A 25,216-nucleotide genomic window follows, 5' to 3' on the forward strand; every position below is an offset into this window, starting at 1 on the left:
TTGTCCTTTTTGCTTTCAAAGTGGATTCTCAAACTCATTGCTGCGACCCTCTGAAGTCAGACTGCAAAAGTGGCAGATGCTTTTCAAATGAAGGAACCCAACTCTCATTTTTACCTTCCAAGGTGGATGCAAAACACTATTATTTTTTCTAACTGGCTTACATTTGTGTTGATAGTATTTCTTGCATTAGATATATTACAGAAGAGTCTGCAGTGACTGCATGTCAGCGTTACTGAAAGTCATGTAGTGGTCAGTGCTGTCATGACTATGTTCATAATGGAATACTAGCTTACTACTTACTGAGCACTGTTCAGTATATACTATATTTATATGCACAGCTTGTCTTATATCATAAAAATATGTTATATAATATAACATAATATAAGTCCTCAAAGCCTTTAGAGAAACCACATATGTAATTTTATATGATTCCTTATATAATGTGTAAATGCATTCTTAAAGTATATAGATATTAGGCTTACACTGTAAGTGGCATAAAAAAAAGACAACTATATCATTAATGCAAATAATTGAAAATTACATTATGACAGCATAATGGCTGGTTGCAAACAAAATAATTGTTTCAAAAGCCTTTACAAAGTGACAATCTTGAGCTGTGACCATAGCTGTGAAATAAAATATATTAAAAAGGCATAATTAGTAGTTAATTTCATGGTTTTAATAGCCCCAAAACAAAGAATTGGACAGTGGAAAATGTTCAGTATAATACATGCCTATTTATTTTGCTATTGTCAATGGATGGCAATTGCTATTTTTTTTATAACATTTAACATTCTGATCAAATAATGAGACTAGAAAAAATAGGTTTCTTTTAATTCATACATCAGCATTGAAACAGGATAAGAACAATTCATTCAAGAGTTACATGTAGTTTATCCAAGAATTCTCCCCCCCAAGAATTCTATATACTGCAGTTATAGTAGGAATAGTATGGTAGTAATTGTATTCCAAATACAGTCATGGAGCTGCATTCTGAGACTGACCAGTGTTTTTGGAGGCATCTTGTAAGCCCTGTTACACATGCAATCAAATACTGCTGTAAAAATGGTTACATTTTGTGTTTACAGTGGAAGTAATTTTTATAACCTAAAGGATTTTTTTTATTAGTAGTAGTAGAATGACAAAAGCATACATTTGCCTCAGCATTGCACAGTTCATCATGTTACTTTCCCATGAAACCATATTTAAGTATTTTTTTTTTTATGTGATTGTTTGCATGAAATGTGTATTTGAATGTTATATGGAATCATGAGAAAGCACATTGTGATATAAACTATTTTGTGAATACTATTAGTGGTTTTATGTTACTGCTTGAAATTTACAAAGTTTTGTGTTGTGACTTACAGTATTGTAATGATACACGCAGTCACTGTTAATTTTAAGCAATTAAAATGACTACTTTTAAGACCTTATTTTTACATTGTCATCTTTATATAATAACTTAATTTCTATGGTGTATGTGTAGTTTATTTGTAGATGTATGGCTGCAGAAAATGAATGACATTTGCCCTTTTAGTAAATGAAAGGCAAAACCCCCTGTTCATATTTAAAAGCATATCTTGTTATCTAAAGCAAATCAGATGTAAATAGGCAGCACTGTTACTTTCTGAGAAGACATTTCAAGCATCGGTGTGGTAGAGTTACACCATTGTGTGGTTTAGAAAAAGTACACAAAAGAAACAAACTTAGAAAAAACAAGACTGTTGGCATGGCATCACATATCCGTCACTCACACTTATTTATTAAAACAACAGATAAGCAAAAAAAAAAAAAAGCATTTTGAGTTTTAAAAAAATCTGGGATGTAAAATAGGTTGGTTACCTTTTATTTTACAGAAGTCATTAGGCACATTCCAGTTACCATACAAATGTAATTTTTATGAAAACACTTATGAACCGGAGCCATCAAATATGAAGCATGGCAAAAAAAAAAAAAAAAAAAAAAGGGATTGTCAAACTATTTTGAATAGGAATGAAATGCACAGGTATTATGAATTGTAATTGTTGCTGCATGTTGATTCAGGTGGACGTGAAAAAAATACAAATAACTTATAAAAAAAGCTATGATGACCAAAGCTTTTGTTATAATCAAATGCAATGTGAAATGGCTACGTACGCAAACACTAGTCAAGTTTAGTATCCAGATGTCTATGTATGCAAAAACACCGGTCAAGCTTAGTATCCTGCATTTGAAACCTTTAAAATAATTTAGCAAACATTGTAGAACTCTTTTCATTTTAGGTATAATTCTGCATAAAATGACAAATAAGTAAAAACAACAAAAACTAATGCTGATAATGCACTTCACTTCGAAAAGTTAAAAAAGTATTTGATTTTTTATGTTGTCTCATAAAATGTCAAACACAAGTTTTATCACATGACAATACAACAGGAAAAGTAAAAGGCAACTTAACGTTAAAACTGAATCTAGATACAGATTAAGAATAGAAAAGACACATAATGGCCACAAAGACTGATTGGTGATGATAATCGCCATTTTTCCCTACAGCCAAGTTATATTGCACACAAAAATCTACTACATTTGCCAAGTATAAAAAGTAAACACAACAGAGCAATGTAACAAAAAGTAATCAATATAATTAATCAGTGACACTTTACAATAAGGTTCATTAGTTAACTACTTTAGTTAGCATGAACTAAGAATGAAGAATACTTTGATGCCATTTATTAATCTTAATGTTAATTCCAACATTTACTAATGCATTATTAAAATCAAAAGTTGTGCTTGTTAACATTAGTTAATAAACTGAGAATTAACATGAACTTACAGTGAACAACTGTATTTTAATTAACATTTTAGTAACAGTTTATTAATCTTTGTCAATGGAATAAATGTATTGTTCATTGTTTGTTCATGTTAGTTATTACATTAACTAATGGAACCTTATTGTAAAGTGTCACCAATTAATCTCTCAGATCAACCATGATATCTTGAGCATTAAAGTCAAAATGTACAGCTCTATGCGTCTCTATACCACAATAAAAAGTTGGAAATAGTTTTGGGTAAGTACAACAAACTAAATCACAGTAGGTTTTTCAGTGGAGAAAATATGTTTTTAATGTGGGCCAAAGCAGGAAGGCTACAGAGTCTTCTTCTTAAGAATAAGTGGACCAACGTTGTCTCCTGTCAGCTCGTTATGCTTTATGTGTGACTTATCGCAAACAGGAAACTGCAAGATAAGAAAGAACAAATTAAGTGCTGATATAGAGTGGTTCTTAGGCACCCTGAGGCTTTTGACAAAAATGACACATACAAAGAGGAAGTAGAAAATCACACTTTTTTTTCATTTTCCACATGTACAGTAATAGTTTCACTTGTTTTTTTTAAGGGGACATATATTTTTTCATATTTTTTTCCCTGTTTGATCCATTTATAATGTTAATCAATCTTTTTTTTTTGTCCCCATAATAATCATAATTTAGTTTTTCCTTGTCCATTTTCATTACTGTTTGATTGCTTGAATCATTGTCCAGCTCCAATCTACTAAATGCGACTAATGCATATATATATATATATGCTCTGTAATCTGTAAAGCTGCTCAAAAACATTGTGTATTGTGAAAAGCACTATACTGTACATAATTTGACTTTGATCTTTGATGCTGCTATAGTATATGTTTCATAGTACATTGATCTACTTTACAGTTTCTCATGATATGACCCATTTAAATTCATTTAAAAATGTTTTCTACAAAAATGTATTCTCTATTTCTTTCCTCAGGAATCAAACCTCCTACCGTTTTAGATCGCCAGCATCGGCAGTAACAAACATTTGGAGTCCTCAGGTCCTCTATGTCGATCTCATTCACCACTTTAGGGTTTCTTTTTGGATCTTCAGATTTATTAGACTGTCTCTTTGCTTTTGCTTTTTGGGCAGGAAGGGCCGGAATGGTCAGATCAACCCAACAGAGCCAAAATCCCCAATAAGGGTAGGAGCCGCAACCACTCTGAAACTAAGACACAGTCAACAGTCATCATGGTGTTTAGTTTGTACACTTAAACTTAAGGGATTTTCCACCCCAAATGAAAATTTTGTCATTTATCACTTACACCCATGTCGTTTCAAACCCATAAAAGCGTTGTGTTCGTCTTCGGAACACAATTCAAGATATTTTGGATGAAAACCGGGAGGCCCTGTGACTGTCCCATAGACTGCCAAATAAATTACACTGTCAAGGTCCAGAAAAGTATGAAAGACATCATCAGAATACTCCATCTGCCATCAGACTTGCAGTCTGGGTTATATGAAGCGACGGGAACACTTTTTGTAACGAGCGAAGAAAACAAAAATTACGACTTTATTTCAACAATTTATTCAACGCTGTTTTCTTTTTCAAATCAAAGCTAAATACACATTAGAAACAGCGCATCCTTGTGGCCCAGATGATACAGAAGAGCACACGCAGCATACGGTGATGCGGAGAGACACAGAGGAGACTGCTGACAAAGGAATTATTGAATAAAGTCATTAGTTTTTGTTTTCTTTGCTTAAAAAGTGTTCCCGTCACCTCATATAACCCAGATTGCACGTCTGATGACAGATGGAGTATTCTGACGACAACTTTCATACCTTTTATGGACCTTGACACTGCTATTTATTTGGTACTCTATGGGACAGACACAAGCCTCCCGGTTTTCATCCAAAAAAATCTTAAATTAGGTTACGAAGTTGATCAATCTTTTATGGGTTTGAAACGACATGGGGGTAAGTGATTAATAACAAAATTTTCATTTTGGGGTGGAGTATCCCTTTAATTATCACAATGACTCACAAATAAGTGTGATAAGTGTCAGATAAAGTAATATCCAATGATTAACACATTTACTTGCACACATGTGCCTTAGTGATAAATAACCTGTCATGAACTATTGATGGTGGGATAATTTAGGGGTTACTTTAACACATTTACAGATGCAAATAGTTATTGTGCCATCTTTTATAATACTATAATAAAGCAAAGAATGCTGTCAGATGCTCTGCGTATTTTGTTCTTCACATTTCTAAAACAGAAACTCACTGGTGTGGATATTTGATATATGAAAGTAGAACCACTTGTGCACTGAGGCACTGCATCTTGAGTATCTTCTCAATAATTTGCATGGAAGTTTGCATTTTTTTTTTTCCCACCCAGTTAATTAGTTAGCGTTTAACAGACGGAAAACAGAGACAATTACATCACTCTTTCTATGCAGGCATGCTCGATTAACTGAGTTTTCCACCTACGCTTGTGATAAACTGTACGCTAAAACACATACCTGTAAGTCTCGCAAAGCCGCTGATTGTATCTCTGGAATGGGGTAGTTTCTTGAGGTAGGTTGGGAGTTGCGTTTTGATCATCTTTGGAGATACTTTCTAACACCATCTTGAATGACTTTCAGCGCTTCTAATTGAGAGACAACAGGATATTTCCTGGGACATTCTATGTCACTTGCGTAGTCGTTTTCGTTTGGTCGATGAAGCGGGGCTCCTCAAGGCTGGAAGAATATGCGTAGCTGTGACCGTGAATAAGCGTAAGCGCACGACGCGCAGTGAAAGCGTCAACCAATCAGCATCTGCAGAGTTGGTTTGCGCCCGATTGGCTGCTTCACCGCGCCACTTGCTTTTAGTTTTAATGGCTCTTTATCTTTACGTTCTGTTGTACAGAAAACGAGTCTGGACAATAACAAATTAATATTTCATAAGTAATAATGTAAGATTATCCATTATTTATTATATTATATTATATTATATTATATTATATTATATTATATTATATTATATTATAATATTCAAGGCAGTCATGCAAGAACCACATTTTCCCAGCATTCCTTGCGCTTTTGAGCAAATAATGCCTGTTTTTAATAAATTAATTTAAAACACAGAGCTGAATTTATTTCTGTGTTTTTTTACGCCCTATTAAGGCGTTTATTTATCTTCAGGCAATCTAGCAGGACTACTATGTGCTGCTGACGTTTAGGTCCGTGTCTGTCTGTCCCGTGTCATTGGTGAATGACCGAAGATGTCTCATAGCAGGTTGTTTGCTCGGTTGCTCTGTAAGTAAAAAACTGACACGAGTGTTGTTCCATTTGAAACACATCGCTGTCTTTGTTTTTAATATTGCTCCATCAGCTTCTGTTCACGAGAGAGTCATTTATCTCTCTTATTATTTTCATTAAACACACACACACACACCCAGTTAGCTAATGCTAATGCTGCTGCAGTGGTGTTACCAGCAACCAAGTTTAACATATTTAACAGTGAACTTCTGAAACCCGTGACCTTTACTGGTAAATATGCTTCATTTCAAAACTCATCGCGAGGTTAACTATTATAAATCATGTAAAAGACCAGTGTTAATGAACTTGAAAAGTTGCAGACTGACAGCAGTATCTTTTGATGTACGTTAAGTGCTTATTCATTTGTTGGAAATTTCAGAGTCTATGTCTTTTGCTACAGTTATGATCAATATTTTACTCATATCTTTAACTAGGATGACAGTGTTATTTATAATTCTGCTGAACGCATGTTGACAGGTATTAATGCATTGATGACTAATGTGTCAAGCTGTGTGGTTGCTAAAATGCTCTCTTTTTTTTTTTACTGTAATCTGTGAGTATTTCCATATTTGAAACTTTTGGTTCTCTGTTAACTCTTCCAGTCTTGCGCAATTTAAGTGTCTGTCAATAAGGGAATTTTCACTCACAGATAGTAGTGTTGACTAACTTCTCTCTCAGTGCAATACACTGCATACTATACCTTTTTAGAACCAGCCATATACTTAGCTGAAATGACAGTGTTATGGAATCTATTGTTGCATTTATCTCACATCTGTAGGTGTTCACACAAAATAGCTTTGCTATTGAGTGCAGTAGATAAGCAATTGGGTTGTCTATGAGTTGTTTTTAAGTGAACTTTTAACCTAGAGAAATGTGGACGGACCATCTAATCCAGTTGTGGTCAATAGCTGTTTCTCTTTGAAGGTCATATTCTCTGCTTTCTCTTCTATTATAAATAATTCAGGAGCTAATCTCTTCGCTGATCACTTATGAACATATTGGACTGTATAGTGCAGCTGATGTTGTGTGTTTGACCCCTGTCTTATTTCCAAACTATTTGAGGTCATAAAACCTTTGGACATCAGACCCTGTTGGGAACAGATGTAGAGTAATGTGAAACATTTGGTCATGCAGGCTTCACTATGAATAAAAAAAAAAAAAATCATCTTAAATCGTTATTAAAATTTTAGCTGTATTTTTGATTCTTGGTTCTTATTCCACTGCTTTTTGTGTTTGTATTCACAGTGCAGCAGGCTGGGGTGAGACACTGTTACACTGGTAACAGGAAGAACCCTTTACATCAACAGGAACCCTAAAGTCATCTGTCAGGGCTTCACAGGAAAACAGGTGTGTAGCCACAGTCCCTGCGTTCCCCACGGCACCCCGCTGCATTTTCAGCCCAAATTAAAAGGTCCTGGATTTACCTCTTTTTCATTTGGTTACTAACGTTGGAACTCAGTCGTGTTGGTTGTGGCCTGCCTGAGTGATAGAGTGAACTGGCTGAGCAACAACAGTAAATCTCACTGTATTTAAACTTGATCAGCTGCTCACCCATAACGGACCATAATGGGTTATAAAAGTAGTGATGCACTGAAATTTCGGCAATCAAAATATAAACAATATAATCAGCCAGAAATGAATTTTCTGTTTTGGGGCAAAAACTCATTGACCCGAAATGGTGGCTTTTCTCCGATGGTGTGTTTGGACTGTGTCAGTGTCTGTTTCTTACACAACACAACATGGGGTTAAATGACAAATGACAGGTAAACGTGTCAGCTGTGTGGATGGTAGTGCTGGGTTGGCAATATTTTTTTCCTCGTTTTAATTGATGAATCAAGGTTGTCTATGATGTTTTTAGTTTATGTATTGTCAAGACTTCACTAAAAAAAGCTTATTTGCTGCGCACATGACATCAAATAATCACAATAAGCTTTTTGCTTTTTTTTTACATTTTCTTAAATTTTCAAATTCTGTCATTTTGGTGTTTTTTTATTTTTTTTTTTTTTTATTTGAGGGATCAAATAATATTTCTGTGGTAATTTAGATCATGCCACAGATGCTGCTGACAAAGCCAACATTTTATTTAACCCAAAATATTTAAAAGTGGATAAATCCAGTTTTTGCAAACAGTGAGTCACAGAATGCAGATGAATATGATGTAAAGCCTGCGTGCTTCTGAAACCCACAAAAAAGAAAAAAAAAAAGAATATAAATGAATAAATAAAATATATACACACCTATATATATATATTAATCATCAACTAATTTAAATATTAGTCAAAGATAACAAGTAAACACAACATGCAGTTTTTAAATAAAGGTTTTTATTATGAAGGGAAAACAAAATCCAAAACTACATGGCCCTGTGTGAAGAAGTGTTTGCCCCCCTGTTAAAACTGTGGTTTATCACACCTGAGTTCAGTTTCTCTAGCCACACCCAGACCTGATTACTGCCACACCTGTTCACAATCAAGAAATCTCTTAAATAAGACCTGCCTGACAAAGTAAAGTAGACCAAAAGATCTAAATATCGCCATCACCTGCTTCAAATGGAGCGGCATTTAATAGACAGAGCCGTAGATCACTGACAAGCTACACAATATCGCGTTCATTATCGAAGGCGATTCATCTGCAATAATGAATGCGATATTGCGTACCTTGTCAGTGAACTACGGCTCTGTCTATTAAATGCCGCTCCATTTGAAAGCAGGTGATGGCGATTTAGTGCTAATAAGGGAACCAGCTTTACTGATGAAATGCGGTGACCATGCGATATATCGCCCCATCCCTATCTTTAACTAATATTTAAATTTGTTTGATTGATCTTGGAAACATTAAAGTGTGACAAACATGCAAAAAATAAGAAATCAGGAAGGGGGCTAACAATTTTTCACACCTCTGTATAATTTTGACATAATTTTAAAGATCTGTAGGGTACACCGGTTTGAAATAATTATATGGCTCATGTCATTTTAAAAGCAAAGTGGTTTTTGGTGCCAAAAACCATCAGTGAAAATAATTATTAAATTTATATTATATTATTTATTAAATAAAGACAGATTATAAGTTACATTTATGAAATTAAGAAATTTATTACTTATTTTTTATATATAAATATATGATTCTATAAAATTTGTTATGACTAAGTTTAAAGCATACAACTCATACATGAGTTGAGTTTAGATGTTTACAATCTATTCTTGGTTTATTTTATTAGATGAGGATTGTTTCTAGATGGTTCTAGATGTCTGCCCATAGGCCTTTTACGCTAAAATTAGCTGGGCTCCAGTATCCAATACCCTTGCTTTTCTTACCCCTGTGATTTATGTCCTGTCTCTTATTGTATTTCTCGCGCTCTCCTTCACCCCTTTTTCCAAAACGACTCTTAACTGTAATAAAGGGTTATTAAGATTAAGTTTTAATGAACCACTCATTATAATTAGAAGGGGATGAGGAATGACTAGAGTGTCATTGCGGCATATTAACTTTGCTGTTCGGCTACATAAGCCAAACCATACCTCAAATTAATCGCCCACAACGTTTCGAAGCACTGTTACGGAGGCAGCGTGCAGGAAAAACGCAAAGTTAGCACAGCACTTCAGTGTTAATGAAAGCATAAGAACAAATGATGGTAGAAAAGTTGGCAAGAGGACGGTCTGAGGGAAAATAGATTGGAAAACGTGCCAGAATTTCACATTCGTTCTAATTATATTTGTGACATTACAGTGTAGATATTGACGTGGTACTGGTGAACCTTGCCTTTTGGACTTTGCGATGTTTTCAAAATAATTTGTAATAAATTAACATGGATGTAGTGGAAATGAAGGTTAAAGTTCATAATGTACAATTTCACTGACTGTTCAAATCCCTAATCATAGAGAAATAGTAATTTTCATCTTCATTGATTTTAAGTGCGTCACATAATGAAATTGCATTTGTAAGTCTATGTTCTGGGCCTGCATGCAGGTAAATTATATACTGTATGTCATGTTCTGCATTAGTCTCTTTAAATGGAGTTGATTTATTCTATGCACTAAAAAAAAAAATTCTTTAGCCACAGCAAAGCATGTAATTGTGCCTATGATATGCTATGCATGACTTTTTAGACTGGTTTTCCTTTGAGATATTCGTTCATATTATTGAAACCTATGATTTACCTTTGGGTAGTGGTTTGGGCTCTGAATTCCACACCACAGTGTCCATAGGTCGTTATAGACAGATGCAATTTTAGAATTTTATAGCCACAAATGTTACTGGATCTACAGTCAAAGTGACGGTCCCTCTTTAATGTTGCATTTTCCTTTAGTAAACTGTATTTTTGTTGTGTTATAGAGTCCTCATTTGGGTCCAGGTTCTTGCCTTATGCCTTTACGCACACTACTGGTTTATTAAAAAAAAAAAAAAATTAAGGCCCATTTACTTTAGGTGTCATTATATTTGTGTACTTTTTTGTTATAATTTATGTGTTCAAAAAGCCATTTTCTCCACCCACCATCTTCCTGACATTTAAAAGTAAAAACTGTGTAGTTTTTTTCTTTTTTTTTTCTTCCTGCTGTGCCGTTTTGAGAAGTGCCTCCTTTTACACTCTGGTTTGCTCATACTTTGCACCAGTTTTGCTTTTTAGGTTCATACACATTTTAACATCCTTTATTAGCAACTACTTTCTGCATTACATCGGATGTGGCGCAGGTCACAAACAATGAAAATGTGCTGCATTAAGGTTAAGCTCAATTTGCATAAAATAAACAGGGACCTTTAAAAGTAAGACTTTAGCCATTCCTTCTAACGCTAAGAATTGTAGAATAGAAGATGCTTCACAAACCAGCAGTGGTTCAAGGTTTAGTGAGCTTTCACACATTCCTTTGGTGTTTAGGAATGATTGAACGGCTAGGAGTTTTCAGTTTCAGTTACAGTACGTTTTCATAGTACGTAAAGGTTTTTCACTCAAAATTAAGATTGGTTCTTTGTTATATATCCCCTTTAATGTTAATAGATGCTGTCTGTGCTGAACATTAGACTAATTCTTCTCTGTCCTTGGTTGAAAGAACTCTGTTTCCTCTCTCTGTCTCTAGGGCACCTTTCACAGTCAGCAGTCTTTGGACCTATGGCTCTCAGTTAGTAGGAGGAGTGTCTCCAGGCAAGGGGGGGGGCAAAAAAAAAACACACCTGGGTCTGCCAGTCTTCAACTCTGTGAAGGAGGGTAATGGCCTGTGTGACTGCTGACAGTCTCCTGCGAGCCACAGTTACTCATTGGACAGCTGCTCTGATTCTCTCAGGCTATTAGGGGCCTTTACACGGACTTTATTAGAGCAGTGACACCAACACGTAACAGAAGTGTTAAAGGCCAGAGGCTGGTTGTGTGTAGTCTTTATCAGTTTAAAAACACTTCACATACTGAAATCCCAAAAAAATTGGACTTGGACCTAATTTGTATTTTGGTTCTGTGCATGATTCTTTAATTTTTTTTTAGGCTAAGGATGGCACAGCGGCGGATGCCACCGTGATCTACGTGCCGCCCCGCACTCCTTTTCGGCGGCAGCGGCCATCATCGCAAGCGATTGAAGCAGAGATACCACTCGCCGTCACTGTATCACAGAGGGAATCCCTCAGCAGGACATGGTGCGGGTCAAACACAAGCTTCTCACACCAAAACCAAGACCCGCCTCGTCGGCCCCAAACTGTCCCGGTGTCATCAACGTAAGTGTTGCTTATTTTTTTTTTTTTTTTTTTTTTACACATTTGTACCCACACAAGCTTTGTTTTTGGAAAGCCCACTAGGTGATGCCTATTGTCTCTCTCTCAAAATTAAAAACATGTTTTTAAATCAATCCAGTATAAGGTCAAACATTAAACTTATTGTAGTATGCATTTTACTTCTGTTATGTGTCAGAAGTAAAATAGCATATTTAACAGGAAAACCTTGTAGGTTGGGACATCTGAATTGTATGGATTGTGAAAAGTGATGGCTATACACCACTTATACTATACCATTAAAAAAAGTTTGGAGAACAGTAAGAATTTTTTTTTTTTTTTTTTTGAAATTGTAAAATAAATGAATAATTTAACTCAGCAAAGACACATTCAATTGATCAAAAGTGTCAGTAAAAGACACAGTTTAATGTTTGCAAAATGTTTTGTTTCAAATAAATACTGTTCTTTCAAATGAATGCTGTTCTACTAAACTTCCTTCTTGTTTCATCATTGATAATAATAACATGATTATTAAGCACAAAATCAGAACATTAGAATGAATTTCAAAAGGATCATGAGACACTGAAGACAAAAATTCAGTTTTTGCCATCACAGACTAATAAAAATACATGTAGAAAAAAACACAAATAAAATATTAAATAGGCCAAAAATATTTTTTTTTATATTGTAAAAATATTTCAGAATATTACTGCTTTACTGTATTTTTTTTTTCTATCAATATAAATGCAGCCTAAAAATTAAAAACAAACAACTGACCTTAAAATTTTGAATGGTCAGTGCATTTGGATAAAACACAACTTTTTTTCCTTTGGAACAATGTGCACCAAAAAGTTACTCATGGTAATACCCGGAATGTGTTACATTTAGTCAGTTTTGAATTCATGTTGACTCTAAACCCTTACTGCTTGTAGCTTTATTGACTGTAGAAAAATGTATAATTTAACTGAACTGTAAGGGTTTTTTTTATTTACAGCCTGGTGAGTGTAAAATTGGATCATGCCTGGGCACATCCACAAGAAAGGAAGAATTGGTAAGAGCTCCACAGAATGACAACCTTTCATTGTTATGGCAAAGAAAACTCAGTCATCCTTCCAGAAGATTTTGACAGTGCAGAGCATAACATGCTGAATCGAGTATAACTTTAAAAGATCCTTGAAAAGTGTAGCGTACCTCGTCATGTGACTTCTCGTGTCATAAAGAAGCATCAAAGCCAGAGCTAGAGGGAGTCCCTCGATTTGAGATGGGACACTTTTTAATACATTGGATTTGTTAGAATGTCCTCACCATGTCATGGATAATGAGATGTCTCTGCTTAAAACATGAACTCAGATGTAGACCATAGCACAGTGTTCAGACTGCTAGACTGTTTTACTCATCACTCCATCTGTCAGGGAATTTGAAAAAAAATTGCAGGGCTGTTCCGTTTCAAGTCACTTCACTAAACATGGCACAGGTTTTTTTCTGAAGTGTTCTGAAAGAACAGTACTCAGACTTGAACTCTGTGCTTGTATCTGTGATTAAAGTTGTGATCTCATGAAATGTTCTGTGTCTGGAAAGGTTCAGCCCATGGTTGGCCCTTTTCTAAGAGAGTTTTTTTTTCAATGAGTTACATTTGACATTAGCAAAATAATATACGGTGTGTATATATATATATACACAACACATATCAACACACACACATACCACCACACACACCACACACACACACACACAACACACACACACACACACCCACACACACAGAAGTGGCCAAAAGTGCTTAAGAATTACATAAATATTAGTTTTCAAAAAGTTTGCTGCTAAACTGCTTTTAGATCTTTGTTTCAGTTGTTTTCTGTGACTGTACTGAAATATAATTCAAGCACTTCATACGTTTCCAAATGGCTTTTATCGACAAATTACATGACATTTATGCAAAGAGTCAGTATTTGCAGTGTTGGCCCATCTTTTTCAGGACCTCTGCAATTCGACTGGGCATGCTCTCAATTAACTTCTGGGCCAAATCCTGACTGATAGCAACCCACTTCTTTCATAATAACTTCTTGGAGTTTTCAGAATTAGTGGGTTTTAGTTTGTCTACCCGCCTCTTGAGGATTGACCACAAGTTCGCAATGGGATTAAGATCTGGGAAATTTCCAGGCCATGGACCCAAAATTTCAACATTCTGGTCCCCGAGCCACTTTAGTTATCACTTTTTTCGGTGGTCCATCGTGCTGGAAAATGCATTGTTCTTTACCAAACTGTTGTTTGGGTTCGTTGCAGAAAAGTTGCTGTTGGAGGTGTGTTTTGGTACCAGCTTTATTCATGGCTGTGTTTTTGGGCAGAATTGTGAGTGAGCCCACTCCCTTGGATGAGAAGCAACCCCACACATGAATGGTGTCAGGATGCTTTACTGTTGGCATGACACAGGACTGATGGTAGCGCTCACCTTTTTCTTCTCCGGACAACCCTTTTTCCAGATGCTCCAAACAATCGGAAAGGGGCTTCATCGGAGAATATGACTTTGCCCCAATCGGCTCGCAGTCAGCAGTCCATTCACTATACTTTCTTCAGACAAGATCAATCTGTCCCTGATGCTTTTTTTATGAGAAGAGAGAAGTGGCTTCTTTGCTGCCCTTCTTGACACCAGGCCCATCTTCCAAAAGTCCTTCGCCTCACTGTGCGTTGCAGATGCGCTCACACCTGCCTGCTGCTGCCATCCACCCTGAGCAAGCTCTGCACTGGTGACACTCCGATACCGCAGCTGAATCCTCTTTAGGAGACGATCCTGGCGCTTGCTGGACTTTCTTGGACGCCCTGAAGCCTTGCTTTACAAGAACTGAACCTCTTTCCTTGAAGTTCTTGATGCACCTATAAATTGTTGATTTTGGTGACAATCTCTAGTAGACACAATATCCTTGCCTGCGCTGAAGCCATTTTTTATGCAACGCAATGATGGCTGGCACGCGTTTCTTTGCAGGTCACCATGGTTAACAATGGAAGAACAATGATTTCAAGCATCACCCTTCTTTTAACAAGTCAAGTCTGCCATTCTAACCCAATCAGCCTGACATAATGATCTCCAGCCTTGTGCCGTCAAACATTCTCACCTGAGTAACAAGATGATACTGAAATGATCTCGCAGGTCCTTTAATGACAGCAAATTGAATGCAGTGGAAGGTTTTTTTTTGGGATTAAGTGTCACTTTTCATGGCAAAAGAAGGACTATGCAATTCATCTGATCACTCTTCATAACATTCTGGAGTATATGCAAATTACTTGCCTATTATAAAAACTTAAGCAGCAACTTTTTCCAATTTCGCAATATTATGTAATTCTCAAAACTTTTGGGCCACGACTGTATATATCCATAAATAAATTATTAAATACTGCCTGGTTGTATTGGGGTTAAGGAACAGAAATGGCAGGAAAAGTGCATTTATATGTGGAAAAGTGTCTAGAAAGTTTAGATTTTTTGCTTTCTAGAAAAATGGTCAAGACAGGAAATTAATGATCTGCAGAACATATAATCAATGGAGGAAAAGCAAAGCTTGTGCTTGTGGTTTGCTATGTATTAAATTTATGGATGTCCACTGATTAAAAATTACATTTTTAATCACACTTATAACCTATTAAGTAATCACATGTATGAACAATTGCCAATTAAGTACTCAAGTGGATAAATTTAACTTGTTGGCCGTCTTTTTAATGTAATAGTTAATTGCACTAAATTAATGTTCAATTAACAATCCAAATGAAATTATAATATTGCAGTTTATCTTTATCTTGCTATATTCTTTTCCTTTTTTCAGGCATTGTATCTAGATCGGGCACTCTTACATATGAAGCTGTGCATCAGACGACACAAGTGGGTCTGGGCCAGTCACTGTGTGTTGGTATGGAAAACTAGTAATCAGTTATCCGTTTATTATAAGTCTACAGAGTGTTTAGTACAGAAAGATCTTTGAACAATGTTTATTTTCTTTCAGGTATTGGTGGAGACCCTTTTAATGGCACTAACTTCATTGACTGCCTGGAGGTGTTTCCTGCGGACCCAAAAACTGAGGGCATCATTTTGATTGGAGAGATTGGGAGGAGATGCGAAGAGAATGCGGGCAGAGTAACCTGAAACAGCAAACTCCGGTAAGCTGCTTCTCATATGGTTCACATCTAAAAAGAAAAATGCTTTTTAAATGAAAAAGTTGAATGTGCCTAATGATATTAGCTCAATCTTTTAACTATCTCCGCCCACCTAAGACGAGAAAAAAAAACTGATTAGTCTTTGATTTGCTATCTCCAAGATTTTCTTACAACAACAAAATTTATTTATTTTTTACTTATTTAAATTTGGGACCAGATTTGTTAAAGATCTTAAATAGATAAGTAAAAAAAAAAAAAAATTATGCCCTATTTTTAGCTGTCTACAGGAAAATTTTTAGCAACTAGTTCACCCCAAAATGTTGTTCCATCCAAACACATATAATTTCTTCTGTCTTCAGTCAATCTCAGGAGATGGTCACAATGCTATTTTCTATACAATTTCCATATCTTTTCCCTAAATTTTGAATGGTGAGTAGGTGCTGTCATGCTCCAAAAATGATAAAAAACACAATAAAAGTATTATAAAAGTAATCCATATGACTTTAGGACTATATTCCAAGTCTTTTGAAGTCACATAAACAATTTACTGTGAGAATCATAAAAAATTAAGTCATTATTCACTAAAAAAAAACTTCTCCATGGTAGTGCAATTAAAATGTGCACATGCTCAAATTTAGTATGTTAAGATCTTTTATGAGAATGAGAACTGATGACGTTTGGCATTAATGACGTGTCATATTTGAACACATGCAAGTGAGATTGATATCTCTGTCTCTTGATCAAGCACAACTATTTTATGGATTCGAAAGGCTTGCAATATGCACAGACTTGCACAAGTCATATGCATATTTTATGCAGGTTTTATGATTTTATTTTCGGTGAACTGTGTATCTAAGATCTTCTACACACACCCCCACTCAAAAAATCACTGTTATTCATTCATGAAATCGCTTCGTTTTTTCATAGCCCTTGGGAAGTACACATTATTTTTCATCATCTGGATATCGGCAGCTTTCTCCAACAAACAGGATCAACTCACCACACATGGAGCTCCTCTTTCCTTGCTAGCAGGAGCTGACTCACCCCTGGGGCTCACATTGTTTCTGTGAAATGAGAAAACAGCCTCCAGCTGCTCTTTGATCTGTTTTGGCTGTGAAGGATAGTCTACAGGGCTGAAATCCAGCCTGGCTGGTCCCCAAACATCACAAAGTCCTCCTCCACATCCTAACAGCACCTCAGTTTGTGTCATCATAAGCATGGCATATTTATTCCTCCCGTCTGAGAATCATAGAGAGAGCTGATGCATTAACAAGTGTCTTGCATTGGGAGAATTGTTCTGTCTGTGATATAAAATAGAACAAGAATTGGCACAATGAGTACTCATGGAATAGTTTTTCAGCATTTCTGATTGTGGCAAACTGATGCATGAATGTCCATTTTCTCAAGAGGACTGATTCAGTCTGAGAGCGTGGTAGCGGTGAGGCACAGTAACCACAGAAAATCAGCAGCAAATCGCTCCGAATATGTTCAGAGCATGAAACAAGTGCCTCATTCTGAAGTGAGTTCTTGGAGGGTACAAAGAAAACTCTCCTCCATTCTGTGAATCAGACCATGATAAAGAGCTCATTTTTATTGTGGCCACATTTGAACTGAACCAAAATAGCGAAACCTGCAATTTTCAGAATTATTGAGGAGTTTCACAGTTGCAGAAGCCGTTAAGCACCTTTGTGTACTTGGGAGATAAGCGAGCGTGTAGCATTTTGAACACACATTAGCACTGTGAAACTTGCTTCTTTTCCCGGCCTCTCAGTTAAATTGGAGAATTGATTTGGCGGAAATTATTCCTTGAGACTAGTTGCAAATTGTATGAAATTGCTTCTTTCAGGTGAACTTTTCTCATTACCTCAACAAGGTAGTTTTTTAAGTGAATGCACCAAAGATGGCCTTGGCTATGAATAATGGAGATCAATACATGGTCATGCTACATTTCATGCAGTAGATTTAGCCTTGGGAGAAATATTTGGCAGTTATGAAATTTTCTGTCTGTGCCACTGTTAACAAGACCTGAATTGATCAGACTGTTAAATGCATGCCGGTCTCATTAAGAAATGCGGGCAGGGATGATACATCAGTTCCAGGCGGTAATGGAAGTGGCGATCCATACAGGAGCTTGTAAACTATTAGCTCTAGAAAAAGTCATGTCAGATTTATGTTGCTGTATGAACCATTTCAGACTGGCCTAGGAAGAATGTCTGTTTTTCATTTGGAATAATAGTAGTGACAAAGGGCTCATGGTCCAATACCATAACTTCACAGCACATTTATTAACCCCCCTCACTTCCTGTTGGTCCATATCAAGATGCTTGCTTTCCATTATCTGTAGTGGCATTGTGCAAATAATGGTGTGAGCACCCCTTTTTCCCCTTTTCTTCTAATTTATCAACTCCCAACACGCATACACCAGTAAGTCCTTGTGTCAGAATTGCCAAGGCAAACTGCAAAAATGCTTTTCAGCCAAATTAGCATATTGATATGAATATTCCTCTCAAGTGCTTGTCAGCTTCACGCTTGTTTTTGCTTATTGCTAGCATTTATCACCTAGGGAATGTTGTCCATTAAGATCCACTTGCAGTGCACAGTCACCGCAACACTATTGGGAGCTGCTGAATGATCAAGATGGAAGCTTTCCAACTGTTAACATGGAAAACCTGATAGATTGTGTTTTCCGCAAAACGTCTGTTGCAAACCTATCAACTATTTTTCTGGTGTTTGTTCTGCAAAATAAATTACATTTATACACTTTTAAAGGGATAGTTTACTCAAAAGTGACAATTTTGTGCTGTTTTGTTTTACTCTGGAATACATTTTTAAAGAATTTTCACACAAAAACAAGGTGAGGACAGCATTTGCATTTTTGGGTTAACGATTCCTTTTTTTTTTGACTCATGTAATTGCTAAATGAGCTCAAAAAAGGGTTGGACTTGAGAGTGTCGTTCAGCAAAAAGAGGGAGCACAAAATGAATGGATGGCATTCCACTCCAATACTGTCCCGAGGTTTTGTGCATGAGCAAAATATAATTACCTCAGTTTCATTATCGTAATCTTCTCAGATTAGGGTTTTAGTCTGTAGTCGGCCTGCGCTGAGCATGAACAGCTTGAGCTTTGAACCGAAGACGGCTCCTGTGGGGCATTATAATGTTAGCTGATAGTTGAAGATCATCAAGTATTAAGTCAGACTGTCTTTGACCGGCAGTCACATTCATTTCATCTCCTCTACCTAAAGTTTGCATTCCAATTTAAAGTTTTCAGTGAAATCAAAAATTGCCAGTGAAGTTTATGAACCTACTCTCCTGTGAGATGCTAATGAGCACGTCTGAATTAGTGCTGGCTCCATTTGAGCCCGAGGAGGTCTATAATACTGGAGAAAACTATCTATTAGCATTTTTATTGATCTTGATGGCAGTAGCTGGTTGATGCAGGAATCCCCAAAGGTATGCAACTTAAAAATATCTACTATAATATGATATTCATAAGATGTTAAATGTTTGCTTGGGGAAAAAAATCTGAATGCACAGATTTTTTGAGTGACTGTCAATGAAGAAAGATGATTTTAACCCCCCAAATGATGGGGCTGGCTCATGCTAACCAGCCAACCCTTGACTTTTTGTTTGAGCCTCATCGGAGTTCAAAGGTACGCACAGTAGCTTCAGCCTTCTAAGAAAGGCTGTCCAGATGTCCCTAAAAACATCCAAAATGTTAGGCTGCCATTTTATTCTGTTCGCCCATCTGTTGGCGGCTGCATTTGCGATTATGACAACCCACATCCTGCTCTGGAATTAGGATGTCATTCATGAGGACAGAATGTAGTGGGAAATGAGGGAAAAAAAAAGACAGACCTGAGCATGATGGTCCATGAGACGTTCAGTGACAGTTAATTGGCTTGGACATGACAAATTGCCTTCCATGAAAGTGAGATTGTATTAAATGACATACTCGAGCCACTGTCTGCCATCTGCTTACTCCCACACAAGCTATTACATGACTGCCTCCATTTTAAATGCCAATTTTGAACAGTATGCACTGTCTAAAAGCCCTTGCACTTATCTTTACCTCTTATTTACAAGTCTGTGAGCTGCAGTTTGAGGAAACAAAAATATTATTCTTGTAGGCCTTACTTAGCGTCACTGTGACCATGCTTATTTTTATGGAGATCCATAATGCACGGGTCAAACAAAAGCAGAAATTTTTCACTAAAGATTTTAACTATAAACACACACAGACCATACAGAAGTTTGAGGGTCGAAAATGTATTTTTTTAAATGGTTTGAAAATAAGTATTTCAGAGGAATGCATAGTTTTGTGAGTGAATGCAAAGTATCTCAGGAATGCATACGTTTTGCGAACAAATGAAAACATTTCTCAGTGAAACTGAAAAAGTTGTACAAGTAAAAGCAAAAGCACTGAAATATTAGGTTTTTTCCTCCTTCTGATTTTTATTTTTAAACCGTCACCCTGTCCCTTTAGGGGCTCCATAGAAAATAGTTGTGCTGCTTAATATGCACGTGCAACATCCTTTTACAAGATTCTTTGAATTGAAGGTTCACAAACAATCATTTGTAATAGAAGCATTTTGTAACAGTAATGTCATTGCTGTCACTTTACTATCAGTGTCACTTGTCAAAGTTGTCACTTGACACATTGTAAGTGCATCCTTGCTGCGTATGAGTATTAATTTAATTCAGAACAAAAAAGTGTGTATGTGTTTCAAAGTCCTTGTGTCATTGTTTTTTACTCTTTAGGGTGCCAATGCTAAGCCTGTGGTATCATTCATTGCTGGCTTGACAGCCCCTCCTGGAAGGAGAATGGGGCACGCAGGAGCCATCATTGCCGGAGGCAAAGGGGGTGCCAAAGAGAAGATCGCCGCCCTGCAGTCAGCTGGAGTCGTCGTCAGCATGTCTCCGGCTCAGCTGGCAGCACCATGGTACAAGGTGAGACCGTTTTTTCTCAGTGTGAGTTGTAACACAGAGGCAGAGTCACCACAGAGATGACACCTCGTGTTTTACCTCACTAACTGCTAAACGCTGTTTCTCGTTCTGCAAACTCAGACATGCTTAGAGCAAGCATTAAAGAAACTAAAAAAAAAAAAAATGATGTCAGTTTGCTGATAACTCTTTTTAAAGTACATTTATTGGTCTGTGTGGCTGTAACAGCTCTGGAAAAGTCAGTGTTCTGTGGGCCAAACCAGTGACTTAATATAAAGGGCCCCCTTAGACAATCACAGCAATTTTAACCATATGATACTCAATAGAAAGCTAAACTGCAAGAGAGGAAAATGAACAAAGCTCCATTTATATTGGTGAGTTAGCAGCTCTGCCTCTTTATCTCAATATAACACAGCCAGGAGTTTTAACAAGATGTATAAAAAGTGAAAGCGTGTATTACACTCATTCATCATTTTAGCCTTTCATTATCAGCGCTAGCAAAACACTGCTTCCTCTGCATCAATACCGTTTTCTCTCCTCTTCCACCACACCCCTGGATTCTAATTTGTAATCATTGGAAGTAATGATGAAAAAACACTCTGGCTGGTTGTTAATTTTGCAGTCCATTGTGTTTCATACATCTGTGTTTATCTCATTGGTCGATTTAATAATGATGGCACATACACACGCCTCAAAGTTGATTGTGTGTTTCCACGCTTTTCCTCAATGTTAACACTCACACATACAGAGGCAACTCACTCACAGCTGTACCTGCCCCAGTCCAACCTGAATGTTAACCCCCTTTGATCTCCCAGTATTCTTTGTGGGTATGCCTTGATGATATAGACAAAAAACATTTCAACATTTTCCACTCATGGTTTTTTTTTTTTTTTTTTTTTTTTTTCTGTACTGAAACTCTCAGATAGAACAACCGATAGATGTTATTTTTTTTTTTTTTTGTCTTAAAAGATCTTTAAATGGTTTTATTCAGCTAAGACACATTTATAATTGATCAAAAAGAGGGGACAGTACAGACATTTGAAAGAGTTCTTTTTCAAACAAAACTTTATTTTGAACGTGGGAAAAACAAATCCTGAAATCCTGAAGATCACGCTTTTTTTTCACAAAACATAAAAAGCAGCACAAATGTTTTAAACCTTTTTAATATTTAGCAGCAAATCAAGCATTTTAGAATGATTTATGAAGGATCATGTGACTCTCGAAGACTGGAGTAAATGATGCTGAAAATCAAAGAAGAATAAAATTACATTTACAATATATTAATATATACTTATTTCATACTATACTGTTAATTATTTTACTCATGTATTTGATGAAAAAACGTTTTTTTTCCACAGTTTTCACAAGCTTTAGCTACGGTAGTGTATTTTTAAAATAGCAGCGCAGAGTACATTTACAGTAATATTTCTGTTGTAAAGAATGTAAAATGCCACACTGGGACACAGTTGTTTGTGTTTTTTTTTTTTTTTTTGAGTCATGATACAAACCACAACCTTTGCATCAGTGTTTTTAATCTTCCCATTTAAACAGACATTTATTTATTCGCTATCTGGAGTCTCTGTCTTAACTCTTCACAGTTTTTAGAAGCATTAATGACCAAAAACTTCACATAAATCAATATTCCCAATGATGCATTAATTTATAATGACAAATTCTTTGTGGGACTACTTAGTAAAACACTCTGCCTAATCACTACATCACACTCCGTTCTTTACCCCTTCTCTTTTACTAATGATTGTAACAACAGCAAATACTTAATTTCTTGTTACTAAAGACCATTTCCTGCAATACCATATTATTTGCAGTCCGCAGCGGAAAAGGCATCTCTTGACCATTAGAGGGCAATAGAGCTTCAAGTTTTTTTACAGTGCATCTTCATTTTTTGAAACATGACATTAGCAATTTAGGGAATTCTCTCCTCTGAATGCGCCCATTCCGTCACCCTTAGTTGAGGAAAAATTGCGTTTTTCAAAAGCACAGTTGCATCACCCTGTAGCTGTAAGCCTTTGTAATTAACTATGTAAATAGCTATTCCTTGACTGGAACAATCTACATTGTCTTTGTGTCATACAGTGCATTTCTCACAGCTTTGTGTGTTTACCCACATGATTCTGTAAATGATTTTTCTTTGCATTTAACCAGTAATACAGCCTCAGATCCTGAGATTCACAGAGCCATCTTTTGTTTAATGCAGAAAGCTTTCCAGCTGTTGGAACTTCCACATTTCAAAAATCAAATATGTATACTTAAATACATGTATATTGAATATAAAGATTCCTATTAGACTATTAGTGAAACCAAGCTGAAATAAAACTATTTTGAGCAGTCTAACCATTTGAAAAAAAATGACACACCCACCACACACACACACACACACAACCCACAACTCCAGAAAACCTAGCAATGAAGATTTTGTGCATCAGGTAAGGTCAGAAACTGAGTGGCATTTTCTCCCAAAATATCAAAACATCTGAGACATACTGTACAAACCACATTTCCAAAGAATGGTTTTCCAAGCTTTATGACAAATAAAAATCATTCTGGTTGAAGGGAAAACTTATATTTTGTGGGTAACATAAAATATAAGCAACACCAAATAATTTTACATTTTAAATATGATAATCATATTTTGCATTTCAAGGAATAATTTACACCAAAATGAAAATCCTATCATCATTTAATAAGTTGTTATTAATCTGCATGAGTTTCCTTTCTTGTTTGGAACACAGAAGTAGTCTTTATGTCCTGGTTGTGTCTCTGATCCTCATCCTCTTTTATTTTAAGGAAAGAGCAACATGGACATTCTTTTTGTGTTCCATTGAAGAAGTAAAGTTAAACCATTTTAGAACAAGACAAGGCCCAATAAAATGACCTGCATTTTTTCATTTTTAATGTGAAACTAGCTTTTAAAAACAACCTTTTCAAGTTTAAATAAATCCTTTTCCCCATGTTTGTTTTGTTTTAATAATAAAAGTAGTCTTTAATTTATATAGTGCATTTAAAAGAAGCTTCTCAAAGTGATTACCACTTATTAAAAACAACTTAATTTACATAATTCAGTTTTTTTTTACAAAAAAGTACAATCAATAACATGAAAATTACATTTTAAAAGGTAACAGCAACAAAATGAAAATTATTAAACAGCACATGAATTATTTAAGAAAAAGATAAGATTAAAAATATCAATTGACTCTGCTTCACAAATTTAGCTTTTTTTTTGTTTTTTTTTATGGTTCCCTCCATTTCCTTCAGACTTTTTATTGTATTTCAGCACTTTTAAGCACACGTATTTAACTCATTATCAATATAGTAAATGTTAACAAATTATGGCAGGTAACTTTGTTGACCCTGAGGCAAACTAACTGTAAACAGACCCCTGCTATGGACACAGTGAAGGCAGCCCCTGCCGGACATGTTTGTTTTTACCCTGTTTATTCTTCCCTGTTCTCTGCAGGAGTTTGAGAAGAGGAAAATGTTGTAACTTGTTAGACGGAGTGTGTGAGAAACAAAACTTAGGACCTTCATCCCTGCTGGAGCCCACCACCTTTCTCCAGGCTCAACAGTGTGCAAAACTTTGTGTTTTCAACTGAATCATTGAGTACATATTCCATATTTTTGCACACAGAAGAAACAACAATAACTAAAAAAGTCTATCACCGCCTTCGGTCTTTAGAAGTGTACAGCACCGGGAACATAGCCACCTTCTAATCCAGCCACAGTCGGAGCAATTGTCAGCCATGGCTGTTGCTTAATGTCGTAATGTTTTCTCTCCTTCTTAAACAGAAAATATATCTCTTATGCTGTACCTTGGGTATTGATTTCTTTTTACATTTAACATTATGATTGCATTGCTGACATTGTGCTGCAATGTGTGAATTTTGCACAATGCTGTTCTCCTTTGCGACTGGAATTGAAAAATTCCCTTTTCACATTTCTTTTCAGAGTTTCCCTTTGCAGTTCACTCTAGCTACAGCGTGAGCATATACAGGTACATTTCTCCTTTTACTTCATATGGCAGGCATAATTTATAGATTTGAAGGATGGTCTACAACAGATTTAGAAAGCTGTCACACAAAGACATCTTTGTCGGTAAAAAGATGTCCATCCACAGTTTTCTTAACACAGTCGCTCAGAATCTAACACACGATGGACTATTTAGTCTTTTTTTCCCCTGCCACAACTTTTACTTTTGGCATGACGAAAAAAATTGGGAGACCTAAATGGAACGAATTACTGAAATCTAGATTGCACTGAAAACAGCGGAAACTACAGTCACCTGTCCCAGGCTTTTAGCAAGGATTTCATTTTCAGTTCAGGTTTATTAATTCTGGCATGGCCTCACTG

At 36.1% G+C, this 25,216-nt stretch overlaps 2 pseudogenes; one reads left to right on the plus strand and one right to left on the minus strand.

Annotated features, from left to right (window-relative positions):
- Positions 1–2,818: 2,818 nt before the first annotated feature.
- On the minus strand, positions 2,819–5,602 carry LOC122145629 (annotated as a pseudogene).
- A 389-nt stretch (positions 5,603–5,991) lies between these two features.
- On the plus strand, positions 5,992–24,353 carry LOC122145343 (annotated as a pseudogene).
- The last annotated feature ends 863 nt before the right edge of the window (positions 24,354–25,216 follow it).

Source organism: Cyprinus carpio, chromosome A1 (genome assembly GCF_018340385.1).
Source record: "Cyprinus carpio isolate SPL01 chromosome A1, ASM1834038v1, whole genome shotgun sequence".
Classification (NCBI taxonomy): domain Eukaryota; kingdom Metazoa; phylum Chordata; class Actinopteri; order Cypriniformes; family Cyprinidae; genus Cyprinus; species Cyprinus carpio.